Below are 21959 nucleotides of genomic sequence, written 5' to 3'. Positions count from 1 at the left end.
GTACTTAATAGAATTTTTCGTCTTACCTAAACGGTTTGACGTTAATTACTATGTTATTGGCTTACTCAGTAACTTTTTGACGAAAAACTCGAAGTAGCAGCGCGACAATTACCGCATCGTGTGTCGCGAATCGACTGTCGACTAGTTTCAAGCCATGCTAGAAGCTCATATTCATTAATCATCATGAATATGAGCTTCTAGCATGAATATGAGCATCATGAATAAGCTTGAAACTAGTCGAGTTCGTCAAACAGTTGCGTGAGTAAGCCGATAACATAATAATAATTTTGTATGTCTCACGAAAGTTATAACAAAAGTTTTGACGTTCTTTGCACACATATCTCCCGCATTCAATATACTTCTGAATATATTGTACTAGTCCTATATTTATAAGTCGCCTCGCGGGTAATCCTTCACAACTTTCCCAATCCCGATCCCCCAACAACCCTTAAAATTCATTACCCTTAAAAGGCCGGCAACGCACTTGTAACGCCTCTGGTGTTTCGCATGTCCTTGGGCCGCGGCGATTCCTTACCTTCAGATGATCTATCTGCTCGTTTACCAGCACTTACCATAATAAAAAAACACATGAGAAATTCGTAATATTTATTTATTTAATATTCGTAATAGCACATTTTAAAAATATATAGATATGTTTACCTTTATGTTAAAGACACGTTTACTTTTTCTGCTTATAAAAATGTCAAGTTTAACATTAGTTAGATTCACTATGCACATAAAACCAGCGTTGTATTCACTCCGGTTGGCGACCCCTAGGGTTGTGTGCAATCTCATACGTTCCTAATCCTCTCGAGCAAGTCTAAGCTGAAATAGCTACACAAATCAGACCCTGGAATGTAATCGAAGAAACATTTTCTACATAATTTCTGTATATTTGTTGTTGTTGCTTTTACCTACACACCAAGACTTGCTATTGTTATTGAAACTCTGTAAACTGTATAATTAAAAATATTATATATAGTCCGTCAGTTAGGTAATGAAAAAATAATAGATAGGTACATATTTTTTATTTTGTTATATAAGATAACAATACTTAGATGAAACGAATCAAAGTTTAGGAGTAATAAGAGAGCAAATACGTTATTTCAACGTATAAATAAAATGTACCTACCGAGAAGTGACGATATTTTAAATCGATATATCTTCGAAAGTATTTGTTTCTGTAAGAAAATAAAAAATACTTGACTAATATTTTAAAATAATGTACAAGACGGACATTACAATAAAAATTAGTCACTCTATTAGCGTATTATTTTCTAAACATAACCTTAATATCTAGGTACTAAATGCGAATACTTATAATAAAAGTGTTCTCCAGAGCACCTACTCAGGAAATGAGTCGTAAAAAAACAAAAGGCTATTCACGATAATCTCCTTCTTAATAAAATGTAAATCAATATCCTATCTCCGTTTCTCTAACCACAAAAGAACACTAGAAATTCGATTAAGTAATAAAAAGTTATGAGACTTAATTCCACAGCGCAGGGAAACTATTGGCGGGAATAAACAACGCCATTTTGTTTTTACATTACCCAGTGAGTTTTATTATCTGTAGCGCTAGCTTCCCTCCATTTTGAAGAAACTTATAAGTAAATTGAAGGAATTATTTTTGATTGAGCTGATTTTTCCCGCGTTCGAAGTTATATTCTGTTCTTAAGTGTCGGGATAGTAAAGTTAGATGGTCAATAATATTCTTGAGAATTCAGCTATCAAATGCAAGTATTTTCTGATTGGTAATAGTTACAAAGATTGAGGCGTTTTACGACGGATTCATCAAACTAACAAACTTCTCAACTGGTGTAACAAATACAGACGCAAACACGTCGTGCTATTGGTACTGAAACAGTCGCATGGCTTGAAACGTCAAATAGTTACGAGAGTGAGCTGAAAATCATAATAATTAATTAATTTAGTATATCTCACGAATAAACATAATATAAACAGAATTTAACTTTATTGCAAATCGATTATCAACCAGTAAGTGACCAGCGCTACCCATAGACACCCATAACGTCAGACAAATGAGTACGAAGTGCGCTGCTAGCCTTTTAAAAAAGTAACAAATAAGTATCTAGTACCTACCTATAATTTGGCTGCACGGTTGGCGCGGTGGCTGGGCAACTGGCTGCCGTGGAACGTGTCGCGGGTTCGATTCCCGCACGGAACTACTCTTTGTGTGATCCACAGATTGTTGTTTCGGGTCTGGGTGTCATGTGCATGTGGACTTGTATGTTTGTAAACGCACCCACGACACAGGAGAAAATCCTAAAGTGGGGCAACGTTTTTCAAAAAATAATAAAAAAATACCACCAAATAAAATTACGTAATGAAAATGTGTTTATTTTTTAATCCACAGACAATACTATTTTTACAATACACAGAAAAGGCGACAAAAATAGGCTTTTTTTTTTTTTTTTTTTTGAGGGGGGAAAATCATCCAATGACTTCTCCCGCCTTGTGTGAGGCGGGAGGGAGTGTCAGACTCTTACTGACTAAAAACCACCCCGTTCCTTCTCCTGCTTGGAGCCGGAGCCCCGGTAACCTTTTACGTTGTCCGCAGCTCCGGGTCAGGCATCAGCCCTACTGGGCCCCATCTGTGGTGGTCTGGCTCTTTGAGGCGCGCGCGGAACGCGACGCGCCGTACGCACGGGTCTGGTTCTGGTCGGGCGGCGAGCTACCCTTGCTCGCCGTCCGCAGACCCGCACTTACGGTGGCCGGAGATCGTCACGCGATCCCCGACGCCCGGAGTGTCTTCTGCGGCGGCTGGGGCGTGAGGAGGATCGTTCCCTCACGCGCTCCGCCTCCTCCTTAGCTAGCATGACTGCTTCGCAGAAGGAGGAGACGGCGTCCCATTCTCAACTCGCTCCGCATCATGGCCTGAACCAAAGCCGGGCGCGAGAGGTCACCGTCGCCGATCACATCCCTAAGGACACGGCGGTGCTCAGCCCATGCAGGGCACACCGCTACTGTATGCTCCACCGTGTCCTCCGGGTGATCCACGCAATGCCGACACCCGGGCGTTTCCTCCCGCCGAATCCGAAACAGGAACCTACCGAAACTTCCGTGTCCGGTAAGCACCTGCGTCAGGCGGTAGGTGAGGACGCCGTGACGCCTCTCTAGCCACTCCTCAAAGAGGGGACTTACCGCTGCTATAACAGCGAGCCCAGCCCTCGGTTGCGATAGTCGTTGCTTCCATTCCGCCATGAGATCGCGCCGGAGCTCATCCCGCCACGCACTAATCTGGCGCGGCAGTGGACTTTCGCCCCGGCGATGCGCCTCCACACGTAAGCTATATACGTGCGCGAGCACTTTCGCCTCCAGATCCCACGGCGGTGATCCCGCAAGGAGGTTAGCCGCCTCCCCGGAGATCGTGCGGTATCCACGGATCATCCGAATGGCCATGACCCTCTGGGATGAAACCAGCGCACGAGCTGGTCGTCGCCTTAGATTTGGCGCCCACACCGGGGCCCCATAGAGGGCCATGGACCGCACAATCCCCGCGTACAACCTCCGGCAGGAGGCGTTTGGTCCCCCAAGGTTGGGTAGGAGCCGCTTTAGGGCAGCCCCCGTCCGTTCCAACTTGGGAGCCAAACGTCGGAAATGTTCCTCGAATTTCCACCGACTGTCGAGGACGAGTCCCAGGTACTTCATCGTCACCTCGACGCCGATGGAAACCCCTCCTGCCATGATCTGGAACCCACCCGGAGGTGGCGCATTCCCGCGGCCATAAAAGCACATGGCCTCGGACTTATGAAGCGCCACCTCGAGTCCCAGCTGCCGGATCCTTTCAACGACTATCGCAACCGCTCTCATCATCAGGTCGGCCGCCGCCTGGTGCGACCTCCCGTGTGCTAGTACCAGCGTATCGTCAGCGTAGCAAACCACGCTGACGCCGCTCGGGAGGTCGGTGCGCAGCACCCAGTCGTAGCCTATGTTCCACAGGAGCGGTCCCAGGACCGATCCCTGTGGAACACCGCGCGACATCTCTCGCCGGTTCCACTCACCTCGGTGACCGGGGTAGATGACGGATCTGTCCGTCAGATAAGCCTCGACTATACGACGGAGATAGGTAGGCACCCGATGACAAAAATAGGCTGCTTAGAATAACTTGAGCTGATTTTCATAAGAAAACCGAAGTATGTACTTAGATAACTTATCTAACCGTAGGCTAGAGCCTAGGGTGGTAATTATTCTATCCATCTAGATATAAGTTATTCAGACTATCCTGATTGATATTAAATTTTAGGTGTTATCCCTCAATACCATCTCATAATATTTATAAACCCTGCCTTATTGTAATAATGTAATATTCTTAATGTAATAAGTATTCTGCATTAAATATGGATGAGTTGAAAATTCAATATGTTCTTCAAGCAAGGAGAATCACATTTTCCATTAATTTATTTGGTGGTATAGGTAGGTACTTAATTTGTTTCTTTTTTAACTAATCATGAGAAAGATATAGATAAAGATATTATATAGTCGTGGTGGCCCGGAGGCTTAAGACGCCCACTTTTCATGCATTCGAAACCTACCAACGGCAAAGTTTTTTCTGAGATATTATAGGTATATACTTTGGCAAGCGAGGTGATTAATACCTTCTTCGTGCGAGAAGAGGCCTTTGAAAAGCAGTGGCGACTTATAGGATGTTGAAGTGAGGATCTTATATACCTAAAACTCAAATGGGTAGTTATATAAAACAGTTACACTTTACTCCAACTTTCTTCAGCGAATTAACTAATTATTATTTTGCAAAAAGTTCACTTACCTCTACCTAATCCAAATTGGTTCAGTAAAGATAATCGTAGCGTAAAAAAAGTTAAAGAAAAACTGTTACTAAGTAGATTATTCTCAAAACAACTCCTTATAGGTTTCTTTAGTGGGTGTCGACTACTTGAGTAACTTTTTTATTTCGTTGTTTTACTATGACAGTATGACTCAATACTCAAGACTCAATTGTTTAAATATTCGATGGCCCCAACAGAGAAGTCGGCAAAAACAGTAGGTGGCAATGTAGTACAATCATTAATCAACATGTTACTAGTTTTTCTGTTTCTGATAACTGAGTGACAGACGCAAAGATGGAACTGGTGCTTGTCGTAATGATGATATTTGGCATATTATCTTAAATAAGTTAGAGGAATATTCAATAAAGGATTTTCTGAAATTAGAGTACTAGATAGAGAATTGAGTGCACGGTTTGGTGCGGTGGCTGGGCAGCTTGTAGTTAGTGGCCATCACAGCGATAGTCCGGTTAAATAGTTAACAACTTTAGCTTACTGAACTACAAGTGGTCCTCTCCAAAAATAAAAAAATTGCTGAGCAATCGGTTGCCGCGCACCGTGTAGCGGATTCCATTCCCGCACTAACCAACTCTTTGTTTGTTTCGGATGTCATGTGTATGTGAAATTGTATGTTTGTAAACGTACCCACGACACAGGAGAAAATGTTAGTGTACCCAAACTAATGAGAAAAAAGGTAACATATTTCAAATAAGGAAGACGGAATTAAACAGAAACAGTTAAAGGTAAACACTAGAAGTGTTAGTGTGAAAACCTACCACAATAAAAAATAAATATATCTTACGTCACTAAAGATATTTATGAAGCTCTGAATTTCCCAAAATCAAAATAACATCCTTAATAAATAAAAAAAAAAGTTAAAACCACATTTCTACGTAGACGGAAAACCGAAAAGTACGGTACCTATTCTTTATTTAAGAACGATAAAATAAAAAAGTCAATACGATTTATTAATGGCATAGCTACTCTTTCCTTTTTTAAAAACTGAGATTATAATCGTCACGTACTTATAATCTGTGGACAAAAACTTGACCTTGGCTTCGCCGGAACTGACAGACAAGCGTCCATTATCCTTTACGATGTGACGTCATGATGCTAGTTGCCGCCTTTTTATTAACACGACTGATTGCCATTAGATAATTATTATTTTGGATTGAAACGTACGTGAAAATTGATCGACGATTATTGGAACTGTTATTACTTATCGATTTATGGTATACTTAGTTGGATTTATTTAATATGATGAAGGTTTCAAAAAATATTTTTTGTCATTATGGTATATGGGTGGGTATAAAGTTTACAAATTCAGTATTTTCTTTTTATTGTCACAATTTGAAACTATCGAAAAATATTATAAGTGAATCGGCCTGCAAAACCAAAATTCCGATGAATTTAATAAAAATAATAACACAATAAATAAACTTACCTTATTTTCTGCTTCCAGAAAAAAAAACACCAAAACTTTTCCCTTTCAGGCAGACAGACAGTAACGTTTCGACAAAAAATCACATACACAGCACCATCAACAACAAACCGTACATAACAAAACTCTTTGCTACAAATAAAAAAAAAATAAACATTCAAATATTTATTCGCAACACAAGAACCACAACGAACTCATTCTTTATTTGAAATTCCCGCGTACGAAAGTATTTCCCGGTCGGCGAATATAAGGGTGGGAGTAGACTGCCGCGTAACGCGGCTAGCGGTCGACTGTCATCGCGATCCTTGCAAAGTTCGCGCGGTACGAACTCTCCCAGTACCGCAGGCGCGATGCAGCCGCGATGAAATTGCTTATACCCGCGTAATTTAGGAACGTAATGGACGCTGCTAATTGTGACGACATTTCTACGTAGTTAATTACACTTTTCGACAATGGAATTAGTTTATTTTTAGTACATACCTATTTACCGGGATGGGTAATTTATGATGTAGTTGTCATCGTTAGTTTAAAATTGTCAAACATACAGGAAGAGAAAAGATAGAACATTATAGAGGAAAATATTATACTAGGTATTTTTAGATTAAACAAACTACTGACCCTATTTCCTATTCTATTAATAAAATAATTATAACTTACATTTATGTTTTGTCCCAAACACGGGTATTAGTATAGATTTCCGGCATTCGAAATGATAATTGGATTTAATGAAGTATGAGATTGGTTATTATTTTTTTCATATGAACCCTAATGGTGACTAAGCAATGGATCTCAGTTTCGCTCGCAATCTATTATTAAGTGTCTTTTTATGGGACAAGCCCGCTATAACCTGCCAAACCACTGTAACTCCTGTAATCTAGGATCTACAGTAGATACAACCATGAAAACACCGGAACACTGAAGTTCGACGCGTCCAAGAGACATGAATAACTGTCTTGATACCGCAAGGAAATAATGATTTATTTCGTTGCGTCGTAAAGGTCGTAAAGAAACAATTAGAGGAGAAGAAAAGATATTAGTATTGTTTGGTTATTAAGAAAACTTCGACTTGATTAAATTAACTCATAACATAGTTGGTAGAAAGTTTGTCTTATATTAAAAGCATGCATCTCTACCTACCCCTCTTCAAAGAATAAGGCGCGGTTATAAATATGTAGTGACAAAGCTTTTGAAATTTCCTTCCCAGTGCACTTTCTCCACATCAAAACAATTTCTTTTTCGCAGAATTAGTTTCAATGCAAGCTAGAGTTGATACTGTTTCCATTAGCAATCGCGTTGCCATGGTAACCAATGAAAATTCCTAAGAAAACTATCTCCCTGCGGTGTTAGTAGCAAATTACTTTTTCATTCCGTGACTGCAAGAACACTTTTTTAATTGAAGGATTCCTTACTTGACAGATTTAAACTATTTAATTTTATTTTTACCGACTTCACAAAAAGGAGGAGGTACTATGTTGGGCTGTTTGTATGTTTTTTTTTTGTATGTTTGTTCATCGAGTACTCCGTCAATTGTCGACGGATTTTCAAAATTCTTTTTTTGTTCGAAAGTAGATAGTTCTTAGGTGGTCCCATTGTCACCAAGTTAGGATCTGATGATGGGATCTTAGAGAAATCGAGGGAACTCCTCAAATATTATAGGGAACTATATAGTGATTTTGGTATATTCATCTAGAACTAGTGGTCGCCTGGTGGTTGAAATTCAACCATATACGATTTAATTTACAATACCACTTAACATACGTTCAAGGATAATTTTTATTTAACTCAAACTCAAACAAACTCTTTTATAAAACTCTATTCATATGAGACGTCAATATCATCGCAATGTCTATCGATTTTGACGTTTTGTCAAATACGATCAGATACTATGCATGTGTGTGTAAGGTTTTATTTATTAATTTAATGTACTTTATAAGCATTATTTTTGAAAAATATTAGCGTCCTGCACTTCTCCTACACATAAACTATAAGTGTACCAAATTTTATGCTCCTACGTCCGCGCAATTTTCGTAAAAAGCGGTCCAAAGTTTTTGCATCACGTATTAATATATAGATTGATGCATTTACAGTCAAAAAGTAACCTTTGAAGAGGTGGAACTGATGAAGAAGACCAGAAATGGCCAATGGAACTTCATACTCACATAGAAATCACAATAAAGTTATACTCCGTCAATTGTCGACGGATTTTCAAAATTCTTTTTTGTTCGAAAGTAGATAGTTCTGAGGTGGTCCCATTGTCACCAAGTTAGGATCTGATGATGGGATCTTAGAGAAATCGAGGGAACTCCTCAAATATTATAGGGAACTATACAATGTGATAGGCGTGGGACTTCTAACCCGTTAAGGCTGAGTACTACATCTAATTTTATCGACAAAAAAAATAATATGGGGGGTTGAACCCCTAATTGAAAGTATAGGAAAATAGTGATTTTTTCGGTAAGAATAATTCACAAATTATTTTTTTTCTCACCAAAACATTATCAAACATATGAAAAAAGTAATGAATTAGTTAGCCAAGGTTATTAGCTACCGTTTGTCGTCTTTTTTTTGTTTCTACGACGCATACAACCTTTGATATCAAAAAAAGTAAACAAAATATTAAAATGGCCATAATTTTTAGGGGGAGGGGATTCGACCCCTCCGACCCAGGACTTTTGTCGTTAAAATTAGATGTAGTATTCAGCCTTAACGGGTTAGAAGTCTCGCCCCTATCACATTGTATAGTGATTTTGGTATATTCATCTAGAATTGAAGCAATTACAGTCAAAAAGTAACCTTTGAAGAGGTGGAACTGATGAAGAAGACCAGAAATAGCCAATAGAACTTCATACTCACATAGAAATCACAATAAAGTTAATTAAGTGACTGTGACAATACAAATAAATAAAGTAGTTATTGAAATAGAGAATTTTAACCGCCTTTTTTAGTTGCGATACTGAGTATCGCAACTAAAAAGTGTGAAATAAAATACTTTTTACAAAAAAATAAACCGACTTCACTAAAAAAGTTAAAAATAACTTTAATTTCGGAAGTCGGTGTAACAAACAAATAATACCGAGAAACACCGACTTCCGAAATAAAGTTATTTTTAACTTTTTTACTGAAGTCGGTTTATTTTTTTGTAATTTGGAAAATAAATAGATCCAAAAAATGGTCGTTTAGGATAACTTGCAAGAAACACCGACTAAGTGAGTATGTATTTTAAATGTTTTGTTCTAATTTTATTATTATTCTGTAAAATATTGTACCAATTTTTATTTATTTTTTCTCAATTGATTGATGCTCCGAAATATCGTTGTTGTGGTAGAATTGTTATAATTATTATTTTGTTGTATTTAACTGACTAGTGCTGAAAATCAGCGCCGAGACTTGAGCCGTCGTGCTCGGGCTACGGCATTTTAGCTGCGCCCTGGTCTTTTTGCTGCATGTATTTTTTTTTTAAGTTTTTCTTGTTTTGCCTGTATTACCTTACAACGGTGACAAACAAAAATAAATTGACTGTATCGCTTTAAAGCTGCTCGCTGATAAAACTGAACCTTTTAAACTGCAATGTCCAACCCGTCTGCCAAGCCTGGAAATTACGGCAAAATACTATCTATATTTAGAGAAATATTTATTACTAACCAATGATCAGTTCCCTTAGTACGAGTTTGCTTTATGTTGAACGAAAACGCAAAGACGAGAGCGTTCGGCCACGTTCGGCGCCCGGTTCATTCGAGCTGGCCAATCAGCGAACGTGCTCTCGTTTTTATATTACTTTAAACGTAAAGCGAACTCATACTAACTGTAGGGTGTCCCAGCTGACAAGGGCGAAAAATTTTTTTTCGATTTTAAGTACGCATACCCTCTATATTTTTTCTATTTGACCATAACAACTAAAATAAAAAATATCATTGGTATCGGATAACGGGAACCCGTGCCGACTTGATGTCAAAGTTTCACGAAAAAATTTGTATGGAGATTATAAAGAAAATCACTTAAAGTTAGCTTCAATGTCATAAATTAATATTTTTTATTATTTTAAATATTTATTTATTATTAAAATAATATTTTATATAAAATTTCCTTTTTAATGGCATTTTTCCATAGTCAGGATATTTCAGTCAGTGTTCCTGTGCGCAATGTTTTTGTTCCTCTTCAAGTGTGATTTTTTTCGTGGAAATCTTGCATTAATTTGTCTGCTCCCTCATTGGCTTTATCATTAACGGCTTTCAGTATTATCATTTGTGCCTTTACTTGTAGAAAAATAGCATTCTTTGACCATTAATAGGACCTAGTGTAGGAAACTGTCATCAATTTTAAAATGATCGGACAAGACTTTGCTTTTGGAGGAGTTACATATGGAATAATCGTCAATGTTGAGTCCAAGTGCCTCAATAGTGACCGCCTGAAGGACACGTTGGAATATATTGGTGTCCAGGTGGCCGTATGCCCTGTAATGGCTGAGCACCCCCATGTCCTCAGGGATGTGCTCGGCGACTGCGACCTCTCGCGTCCGACATTGGTTCAATCCATGGTGCGGAGCGAGGGAAACTGGGATGCGATCTCCTCCTTCTGCAAAGCAGTCATGCTAGCTAAGGAAGAAGCGGGACGCGTAAGGAAACGAACCTCCTCAAGACCCAACCGTCGCGAGAGGCACTCCGGGCGTCAGGAATCGCGCAACGATCTCTGGCCACCGTAAGTGTGGGTCTACGGACGGCGAGCAAAAGGTTGCTCGTCGGCCGACCAGAACCAGACCCGTGCAGCACAAAGAGCCATCAGACCACCACAGATGGGGCCCAGTAGGGCTGATACCTGATCCGGAGCTGCGGCATACCTAGCGAGTTTACCGAGGCTCCGGTTTTTGTCCACTCCAACTAATTGACCAGGCCTGCCAGACTCTTTTTGTCGCTGCAAGAAGATCCTATCTTCATTTATCTTTATTAAGCATCGAATCTGATATGCAATGTCAAATAAATTGACAAAATTAGAAATAAACTTGACGATGCCGTTTAAATAAGTCTTGCGTTTTGTTCGCATTTTTTGTGTAGATCTCTCCAAACTTGGTGCAAGGTTAGTAGCTTCTTAACATAGTTAGGTAATGATTTAGTTAATATACGGGCTTTTTCCCAATAAATAATGCACTCACGAATAATTAGGTTTGCACTTTCATTGATTATATTGTCTTCGCAAATGTTGTAAAACAAAACTGCCAATACTTGGCCATTGGACGGCAATTTCGAACCGGTAATTTGATGTTTTACATCACCTATGAGAATATGCACTTTTTAGAACTGCTAGTCAAGGGGTTAATACCCCTGACATCTTGACTAAACGAAAACAATATGTTTACCAATAAATAAAACAAGTAATAACAAGCACTGCGATACGATAACTCCGACGCGTCAAAAAATGCTAGTACTGACATGTATCAAGGCAAGTCGGCACGGGTTGCTGTGCTTCTAGGTGTATGAAACTTTATTTACATGTATGTTGACACTATTCTAAAATAATTAGAGGGTATGCGTTCAAAAATAACGACTTTTATTTTTTTGGGACACCCTAAATACTAAGGGTACAGTTTATTAGAATATACGTGGCTTCTACCAATCTAAGTTAAACGTAACAATATGTAGCGGTTAAGCTAGTTCGAGCTAAGAGCTTAGCCCAATAACTTGTACTTACTTGTTCATTTCGTTTTGTCTAACCGCCGACGTGCCTACAAAGTTTTTAGACATATTGTTTGCTTTGACACGCTGTAGTGTGTACTTGCCCTTATGTTTTAACTTTTTTCATACTTTGTAGGCTTTCGTCGCAGATGTTGTGGTTTTGTTATTTTGTACTGTTGTAATATTTTTTGTTTATTTAATTAACGAAATATTACTATGCTCCTGCATAATAATATTTAGATACAGTCCTCTGTATCTAAATATAAAACAGTAATTACTAGTTGACCCGGCAAACTTCGTAAAGCCTCAAACATTATTTTCTTACCTTTAAAACCTTCCCTGGAATTAGAAGAGTAAAATTCTGAAGAGCGATATTAAAAGCAAACAAATAATTCTATGAATTACTTGTTCCTCAATAAAAACTACTAGAAATTTTCCCACCGAAGCAAATAAGCAATACTACGAACTTCACACCTATAAAATAGTCAACAACAATTTTACCTTACCTGGGAATCATCCCTCTTTCTCAGAAAACATTTTTCCATCTTTCAGATCAATGAACATGAAATATCTAGGCACATAACATCACGACTATTATTTTTCAAACGTATAGGTAGAGCTTTACGAATCTCGCAACGTTTTCATGCAGGAATGTTGTACTAAATTAATTACTTCCGCGACAATAGCCGCGTCATATGTCGCGGAATGCTGCTCATGAATATGAGTCTCTAGCATAGCTTGAAACTAGTCGAGTTCCTCGTCAAACAGTTACGTAAGTAAGCCGATAATATGATAATTAATTTAGTATGTCTTACGAAAGTTATAATAAAATGTTATACTAGGTAGGTACATTACAATAGTTTCCAGTTTTCATTTTATGAGCGACGCTTTGACGTTTGTCCCTCAATCACGCTGAAACTACAGAATGGATTTAGATGAAATTTGGTACACGTTCAGGGTAAGAGCTGACTTGGGTGATAGGGTACGTTTTATACCAAGCGAATGCGGGCACAGCTCCTGGCAGAAGGTTAAATAAAATAGTTTGCCATAATCTTCACAGTTTATAGACGGCACTTTAAAAATGCTGCCCGGTCATGAGTACTTCCTTAGTCCTTAAACCCGTACTTACGAAGGGAGATAGTAGGTTTAGTGATTCTATTCTGGTATCATCTACCGGTTTATTTTAAAGGGGGGTAAATCATCCGACTACTTCTCCCACCTTACTGACTCTTACTGACTAAACACCATCCTGTTCCTACTACTGCTTTTCGACCGCAGCTCCGGGATATAACTATACTCTTTCTTTCTATACATAATATAATTATACAAATTATAAAGATATTACTTCAGAAAGCCAGAAAATTAATCAGAATCCCACTCGTGCGCCGCGGTTTGCCAAAAATAACAATTAATGACTGAAATAATCGGAGCAGTGACGTCTTGGCTCGCTCCTCGTCATTATTTACGTTTCAAATTGTGAATCGAAATCTACAAAATATATCGGAACATAATTTCTTAATTCATCAATCAATTTTTAAATATGTATATAGGGTGTATTATCGCTTATCATCATCATCATCATCAGGCCTTTTATCCCCGAAGAGGTAGGCAGAGGTGCTCATTACGGCACGTAATGCTACTGTGCAATGTACACCCACTTTTCATAATTGATGTTGTAAGTCCCAGGTGGTTAGCCTATTGCCATATACCGGGCACATTTCCAATCGCTTATCATCAGACAATAAAGGATAGGTACCAAAGGAACCGATTGACCGATTAACTGATGGTAAGTGGTAATCGGCCATGCAAGCCCGCAACATCAGAGTTGCAAGTACGTCGTTGGCTTTTGAGGAGTAGGCGTTAGGTCTCCCATAGCTTTACTTAATATTGACAAAATGCTGACCTTCGACGTCAAAATTTAATCTTAGGGTCGGTTCATATCTGGCGTTTACGTCGTACGTATAATCGGTCGCACTAACGTATCATCAGTCGAGTGTGCACGGTTAAGTTCTTTTCTATACGTTTATCTGTTCTTTGTTTTAAGGGGGAAAATCATCCAATGACTTCTTTCGCCTTAGATGAGACGAGAGGGAGTGTCAGACTCATACGTTTATCTGTACTGGCGTTACGCGACTGATAATACACGACGCATGTTCCGTCAGATGTGAATCGAACCTTAATCTCACTACATTTATAATTGTAGTAGCACATAGTAATATATGTGTATAGATACACATATACGAAACATCCTTTGATATTTACCCTCTTTTCATCTAAACTCGCCCACAAAACATAATTTCGCTACTTTAGGTCGGATTCCAAGAAATCCACGCGTGTGTTACTGTTTTACCTAAAATATTAAACCTGTTAAGTTAGTTTATATTTCAAAGGCATCCGAGTGAAAACTTCGTTTCAAACAAAAGTACCGTAAAGTTTGAATGAAATAAGTTGTGTTTGTACCTATCTACACATATGTATAGACACTGAACAATTTAATATCAGCCTTACAGTTTTGGAATAAAACTGGAAATCGAATAAAAAGAAGATATTATGTATAAGAGAGCTGGCGTAGTTTACCTAACCATATTTTTAAGAACAAAAATACATTTTTTCGTGATTTTTTTAACAGAAAGTAGCAAATAGATAACACCTTTTCAGCTATAATATGAAAAGACATAACAGTACTCGTTAATACGTTCAATGCCGGCGACACGCCAAGCGTATTCTTGCGAATTTCTATAACTACGCCTCGAACACGCCAGGCGTGTCCTAAATGTTTTAGTGATATTTCCAAAAATTACCCAAAATTGCCTTTTGAAATTCTCAGTAGGTACATAATCTGGCATGTCCGCGTGGTTTTATAGGGCGGCATCGCTATGAACTTCAAAAAAATAATGGTGGCAGTGAACGTATTAATGTTATCGGTTTACTCACGTAACTGGTTGAAGAGGAACTCAACTAGTTTCAAGCCATGCTAGAGGCTCATATTCATGAGTAGCATTCCGCGACACACGACGCCGCGACTCGACTGTGTTGCACTGCTACTAGTACACTACTAGTTATAATTAGTATACCTCACGAAAGTTATAATACAATTATAATATAATTTTTAATGTGAACATCAATGACCTATCGACAGCAAGACACTAATACAAGTTTCTAAGCTAACTAATCAAGGAAAGTTTTACAGTTGTGTCCACAGGGGGCGGCACAACACGGACGAGACCTAACCATTACTTAATGTCATGTAGTGAACACAAAAACAATAGCTCTCATTAGGTTTGTGTTATATTAGTATCCCTGTTTTATGGAACACGTAACGAGCAGACGTATCACCTGATGGTAAGCAATCGCCGCCGCCTATGGACACTTGAAACACCAGAGGCGTTACAAGTGCGTTGCCGGCCTTTTGGGGGTTAGGAATTTAAGGGTTGTTGGGGAATCGGGGATTGGGAAGATTAGGAAGGGGGAATTGGGCCTCCGGTAACCTCACTCACACAACGCAAGCTTTGCAAATACGCGCCCTTATGTTGGTATGATTGCGGGGGCTGCGACAGGCGCGTTCCCTATTTTGTTCCCTGTTTAAAAAAATATAAAGGAGTGTGCAACCAACCAGCGAGTTTGATTGACGTATGTCACTTCCCGATTTCCCGCGCAAATAAATAACAATTTTCAACCCACGAGTAAGGGTATAATACACAATTTTACGGCTACGATATTTTTGCAAATGGCGACGACTTCTTCATTAAAGGGTGTCCAGTGACTGCGCAGATCACGTACGTCCACGTGATCTGTCTATTAATTTGTTTCCTTATCTCATAAAAAAGTTGATAAGTATACTCACTCACAACGTCACGCCTTTTATCCCCGATGGGGTAGGCAGAGGTGCACATTAAGGCACGTACTGCCACTATACAATATACACCCACTTTTCACCATTTGTGTTATAAGTCCCATGTAATAGGGGGTGAGCCTATTGCCATATACCGGGCACAATTCCAGACTCTGTGCTACTACTGAGAAATTTTCGAAAAACCGAAAAAAAGCCCAGCAATACTTTGCCCGGCCCGGGAATCGAACCCGAGACCCTTTGTTCGGCAGTCGCACTTGCGACCACTCGACCAACGAGGCAGTCAATTTGTGTTGATAAGTATAGTTAATATAATACTAGATTTTCCAGCAAACCACCTTCTCAAAATCTATTTTCAACCTCATTACAAAAAGATATGGTTGAAAATTAACAATAGTCTCACAACTCACTCACAAAGTACCAAGACGTGTCGTACATCGTGTGCACTATAAACAAGCTTGATACTTGGTACCTAGTTACCTACAGCACATGTATCATTAGACAGGTGTATATGGCCGCCGGCCGATTGTGTCGTTTTAGGAGTGAAATTAATTGACAATGGCTTGCACGCGACTACACACAATACTAAGGTAAGGCGCACATTCACGATTGCACGTCAACGGTTTTTATTATTTCATCAGCTACAACTTTCATCATCATTTATATTAGTTTTTAAACTGACATGGTCACTAATCCTAGTATTAGAACTTGAAACGGGATATTTACCATGTTTATTTATGTCTATGAATTTCCGTCAGTTCATCTGTGATCATGGCGCTTGCAACAGTGCCGAAATATCGGAAACTCATAAACACAAATAAACATGGTAAATATCCCGTTTCAAGGTCTAATACTATCATTTATATTGACATCAAACAATCGCGTCTCCATAATTTGTAAGCCAACAATCCGAATACGAGTAATTTTTTTCACATCACAATCGACTGACATCACAGTCGTGAATTGCGGGCGCTTGTGCTTTGATGTGTGAATGCGGTTACCGGAGGCCCAATTACTCCCCTTCCTAATCTTCCCGATCCTCGATTTCTCAACAACCCTTATATTGCTAGCCCCGAAAAACCAAGCAACGCATTTGTATCACCTCTGGTGTTTCGGATGTCCATGGGCGGCGGCGATTGCTTACTATCAGGTGATCCGTCTGCTCGTTTACCGCTTATACCATAAAAAGGTGATCTGTCTGCTTGTTTGTCTGCATAAAGAGCGATATTTATTTACCAATACAAAACTTAATAAAAAATTAACACCAAATTACTCATCCCAGTCATCCATTGAAACTAACTACACCACGTACTCACCTCATAATAGCGACTACTTACACCGACTAGACGGTCACATGACGAACACAATCGCAAGCGTGCGCCGCGTCTTAGTCTACGTAGTATCGTTTATTAAGGAAGTCATTATGAGACAAGACAATACTGACAATGGCTGACGGACAATAAACGACTATTACACTATTTTACTTCATTCTAATGTTGTTTAATATCAGTCTGGAGGTCGCTCCAAACAGTTTTGTATGTGGTTCTCAACTTACTTTGAATTTGAGTAAAGTAACTAAAGTAAAGTGACCAAAATGCTTTTTTTTTTCAGGGGTGAAAATCATCCAATGACTTCTCTCGCCTTGAGCAAGGCGAGAGGGAGTGTCAGTCAGACTCTTACTGACTAAAAACCACCCCGTTCCTACTGCTGCTTTCCGAGCCAGGACCCCTGTAAACCCGCTAGGTAGTCCGCAGCTCCGTGACCAAAAGACTTGTTATTTCTTCAGTCAAAAGATAAGCATTGCTATTCAACGTGGCAATGAGGCCAGTCTTCTGGGAACGTTTCCTAGTGACATGCGGACGAGTAATTCGACGCCTAAAAGAGACACATGACCAATTTTATTCTTTTTTTAGCGTGCGCCGCGTTTTAGTCTACGTTATTATCTTTTTAGGTAATTTAAGGAAATAATTTAGTCATAGTATTATTACAATACAATACTTGTCAACGTTTTAAGTTACAATAAATTGACTATTTATTTATCTATTTTAAATTCAGTTACTTATTTCTTTTACAGTTATTTTACACTTTTAACATTTTACATGTTCCAGAGTACTTCTTCTAATCTGCGTCATGGGTCCTGTGGTCATATGAACATTGAACATGTGTAACTGTCGTTAAGACTAGTCTGTGCCTAAAAATTCTTAATGAGTCTACTAAATTTTCAACACTTTTAGCAAAATTTGTAGACTTAAGTCTTAGCTATTTGACGTAAAAATCTGATTGTAAGTAATAAACAAAACTATTTTCATAAAACCTTTTAATTCACTGAAGAGGTATCGTTTTTGATGTTTCTAATACACAGTTTTGAATTTGAAAAAGCCAGGCACGAATTAGGCCTATTTAAGTAATACCACGTAACTAAACCGTAACGTGAAGCAGCAGTTTGGTTATTACTTGAGGTTACAAAGGCCCAATTAATCATTGCCTTTCAACATGGCAAAGCAGTTTTCTGAGACATATTGCCCAAGTGAACCCTGGACGAATTCCTTCGACGCCCAAAGGCCGACAATGTACTTTATTTATTCCTTTCCAGTTTATTTGGGCGGCGGGTGATCCGTTGCTTTTTATTGACTTATAGCCATAAAATAGATAGTTGCGACTACCATTTCTACAACAGTTTTCATGTTCCGGAGAGCACGTTAGTCTATCGTCTGCGTCATGGGTCCCTGTGGTCATATGAACATGTGTGATTGTCGTTAAGACAAGTCTGTACCTAAAAAATCTTATGAGTCTAACTAAACTAACACTTTTAGATGGTTGTAGACTTAGTACCTATTTACCTAGTTGTAAAAAAAAATCGCAGTGGTAAAAATAAGTAACTCAAACAAAACATAACATATCACTTTTGAATCACTGAAGAGGTAAGTACCTATACTATTATACTTAAACAATGTAACACCCCCTTTTCACCAGGGTTCGAAGGATATAGGAAAGTCGCAGACGCGGTGACTGTTCAGACGCCGCGACTGTTCTCAAAAAACTCAGGCAGAGTTTTCTTTACAAATCATCATCATCAGCCACAAGACATTTACTGCTGAAGATAGCCTTTGAAGATAGGAAACAAAAAGAGAGCAGGGTATGTACTTCGCCACTGGACTACGACACTAGTATAATGCGAACAAGGCATCAGGTAAAGAAAACTTTAAGCACTACTGCCTCACTATATTCAACAATAACAGTTTGAATTTATTTTCTAAATTCATTAGCTATAAAACAATAATTCTAGTGTTATAACGGATAACTCATTTCCTTTGTAAACGAACTATTAACCGTTATTGTAGTTATAACTTGAAACTATATTAGTTTTCACAATTTTGAGGTTATGACTAAGCTGATTTCATTGGTTTTTAATTGACCAAGTGTGAATAACATAAGAATATCTATATTCGCCGTATGGTATATTACAACCTTACAAAAATGGGATAGGCAGAGGTAGAGATGCGCATATACAAAGTAACAACCACTTTTCATGGTCTACGTTTGGCCGCTATTTTACCTGCTGGTAAGTGATGATGCGGCCTACGATGGAGCACCTCTACCCATGAGCAACCTATTCACTAGGGCCTTGAAGACACCCAGGTTATACCCATTAGGAAACACAGACAACGGCAAAGAATTTCACACCTTAGCAATTCACACAAGGAAAATTCTCAAAACAAACATAGGTACTTACCTAAGATACCACGTATCTACCTAGATCAGCAAATTGTCTTACCTGCCTTCTGTAAAAGAATTTTTATTCCCCAAGGCCTGGGACTTGAAACGTTTTAATAAAAACCGTTACCAAAGACATTGAACTAGGTAATTTCCCCTCAAAACATTTAAGAAAATGGTTCATGATGAAAACAAAATCTTATGAATAGATTTAAAAGGTTTAAGTGGCTTTTAAGTGTTTAACACGTTATGGAAAAGTGAAAAACAGCTTTTAACATAATTTATGCGGCTCTCCTTAATCGCTGGTAGCTTCAAAGGAGAAATTAGGGAGACCACTGAAACTAGCGTCTTGCGCTTAATAAAGTCTTTTATTTAATTATATTTTGTAGTTTATTTCTGTGTTAGTAGTTAGTTGAGCTTGTAGTATCGAAGTTTCAAGTCACTTTTTGCTAGTTTAGTTATTATACTATTAGTTTCACCTCCGAGCAGCAAACATTGTATTATTATACACGATTAAATTAATTCAGTACAGTGTTTAAATTATCAATCTTCTACCAAATCGATTTTCGTTCATAGACAATCCTGTTGCTATATACTGGGCACAATTCCAAGCTAAGCTATGTTTTTAGGATCACATAAACAATAATTCGAGGATTAGCATTTAATGTTGTCTAGACTAGTCTATTTTATTTAGTGAAAATTGAATTTAAAGAGTACAAAGATTTAACTTTAAATAAATTGTAAGTGGGTTCCTAGGTTCCAAGTCTACATAGAAGCATCGTTACCTACCGATGCAAGTCTAAAAGCGACAGGAGAAGGTTATCGGAGAGTGACGGCAGACGTGACCACATTCCCAATGTCCAGCCCTTGTTTATCCCCACCTCCGAGGTCAATGCTATTCATATTATTCATAGATTGACTTCAGAAAATATTCTCATTAATCCACCGATCGGAATTTCAAGTATCTTATCGATAATAAGATTGTGAATCTGGGATAAATCTGGTTCAGAGCACTGACACAATCTTACAGTTGATTTAAAACTTGTTATTGTTGGACCTTTTTTTGAAAAAGGATGTTCGTAATCATCTAAACACTTCTCCCGTCTTGGATAAGGCAAAAGGGAATGTCAGAGACTTTCTAACTAAAAACCATCCCGTTCCTACTCCTGCTTCGAAGCCCTGGTAGCCTATTAAGTTGTCGCTCCAGGTTTATTGTAATTGTTCAATTAGGCTGAAATTACATTTGGTCGGTAAGAAAACAATAAGTCTGCCTCCGAGTATACAGAGAAATAAGAAAATACCTAATTGACAATTTGAAATAAAATAATAGTGGCACATCTCTATTTATCGCTTCTGTTAATAATTGGCGTGGTAATAGACATTGCTATTGTTTTTATTAATATTTAATTATTGTTAGTATTTTCATTTCACTGTTTTCTTCTATTCCGCTTTTTCTTTGTTCTTGTATTTACTCTTTTAAGTTTATTATCTTATCTTTTAAGTATATCGGTGTCTTCTGTCAAATAAATGTTTTTTTTTCTTATATTTTCAAATAAACAAATACTTCCATGTTACTTAAAAAACTTTATTCCAAGGGGGCGTAGGCGTAGGAAAATCGGTAAAACAACAAACAAAACAAAAAACACCTTCCCAATGAATTGTTACGAAACAATTTTATTAAATCATAACAAAAGTCCTTTAACAATACAAAAGTTGTTCCAAGTAGAATGAAATTTTTACAACACCCTCTGTTACATCTCACACGGTGTTCGAATAAATATGTTGGGGCAAAGAACAAATAAATCAGTTTTTCGGATACTCGCTGTAGAAAATGTTGGGTTTCTTAAAAAAGTGCTGTGGTAGAAAAAGTAAACCTGATGATAACGAAGCTACATCGAAGGTCAGTATTTGCAAAAGCCTTGTAGTCTTTCTAGTTTACTTAGCTTTTTAGAAATCTAAAGCTAAAACTTTATATAAAATACTAGCAAACCCGGCGAACTCCGTTTCGCCACCAATAATTTTCCCTATTTTCCAGCGTTTTTATTTAATTTTCTTTGCTGTAAACCTCACAGAACCGGAGACCTTTTCAACGAATGCAAAAGCGTGGATATCGGTTCGTGCGTTCTGAAGTTATCTAGCGTCAGGAAAGAAAACCCGACTTATTTTTATATCATAGATTTCTGGCATATCCCATCTAACATGGTCAGGAATTTAGAACAGCTAATACTTGACTAAACGAATAGTAGACCAACTACAATTAAACCTGGAGCCACAACGAGGAACCACGACTTAATTGGGGGCTCTAGCTCAAGCTGGTAGGAACGGGGTGGTTTTTAGTCAGTAAGCTTCTGACATTCTCTCTTGCCTCATCCAAGGCGGTCATTGGATGATTTTCCCCTGTCAAAAAAGGTCCCACAATAACAATTTTCATATCTAGTAGGAAGCTCTTACCATAGACTAATATAGGTAGATTCGTCCACTTT

At 38.3% G+C, this 21959-nt stretch overlaps 1 protein-coding gene across 6 annotated transcripts in view; it reads right to left on the bottom strand.

The window, feature by feature from the left end:
* LOC118270635 (soluble guanylate cyclase 88E) overlaps nucleotides 1-6582 on the bottom strand; it is a 110534-nt gene extending 103952 nt beyond the window's left edge. For 2 of the 6 annotated variants that reach the window (XM_035586322.2, XM_050698037.1), the window contains exon 1: nucleotides 6250-6582. The gene's annotated coding sequence lies outside the window, so the exon portion shown is untranslated. The remainder of the gene's footprint in view (nucleotides 1-6249) is intronic. The other 4 variants (XM_035586321.2, XM_035586324.2, XM_035586325.2 and 1 more) reach the window with 3 other exon arrangements.
* Nucleotides 6583-21959: the final 15377 nt, after the last annotated feature.

The sequence above is a fragment of the Spodoptera frugiperda genome, chromosome 13, assembly GCF_023101765.2.
Source record: "Spodoptera frugiperda isolate SF20-4 chromosome 13, AGI-APGP_CSIRO_Sfru_2.0, whole genome shotgun sequence".
NCBI classification, from domain to species: Eukaryota; Metazoa; Arthropoda; class Insecta; order Lepidoptera; family Noctuidae; genus Spodoptera; species Spodoptera frugiperda.
This window is presented reverse-complemented; position numbering and strand designations above follow the sequence as displayed.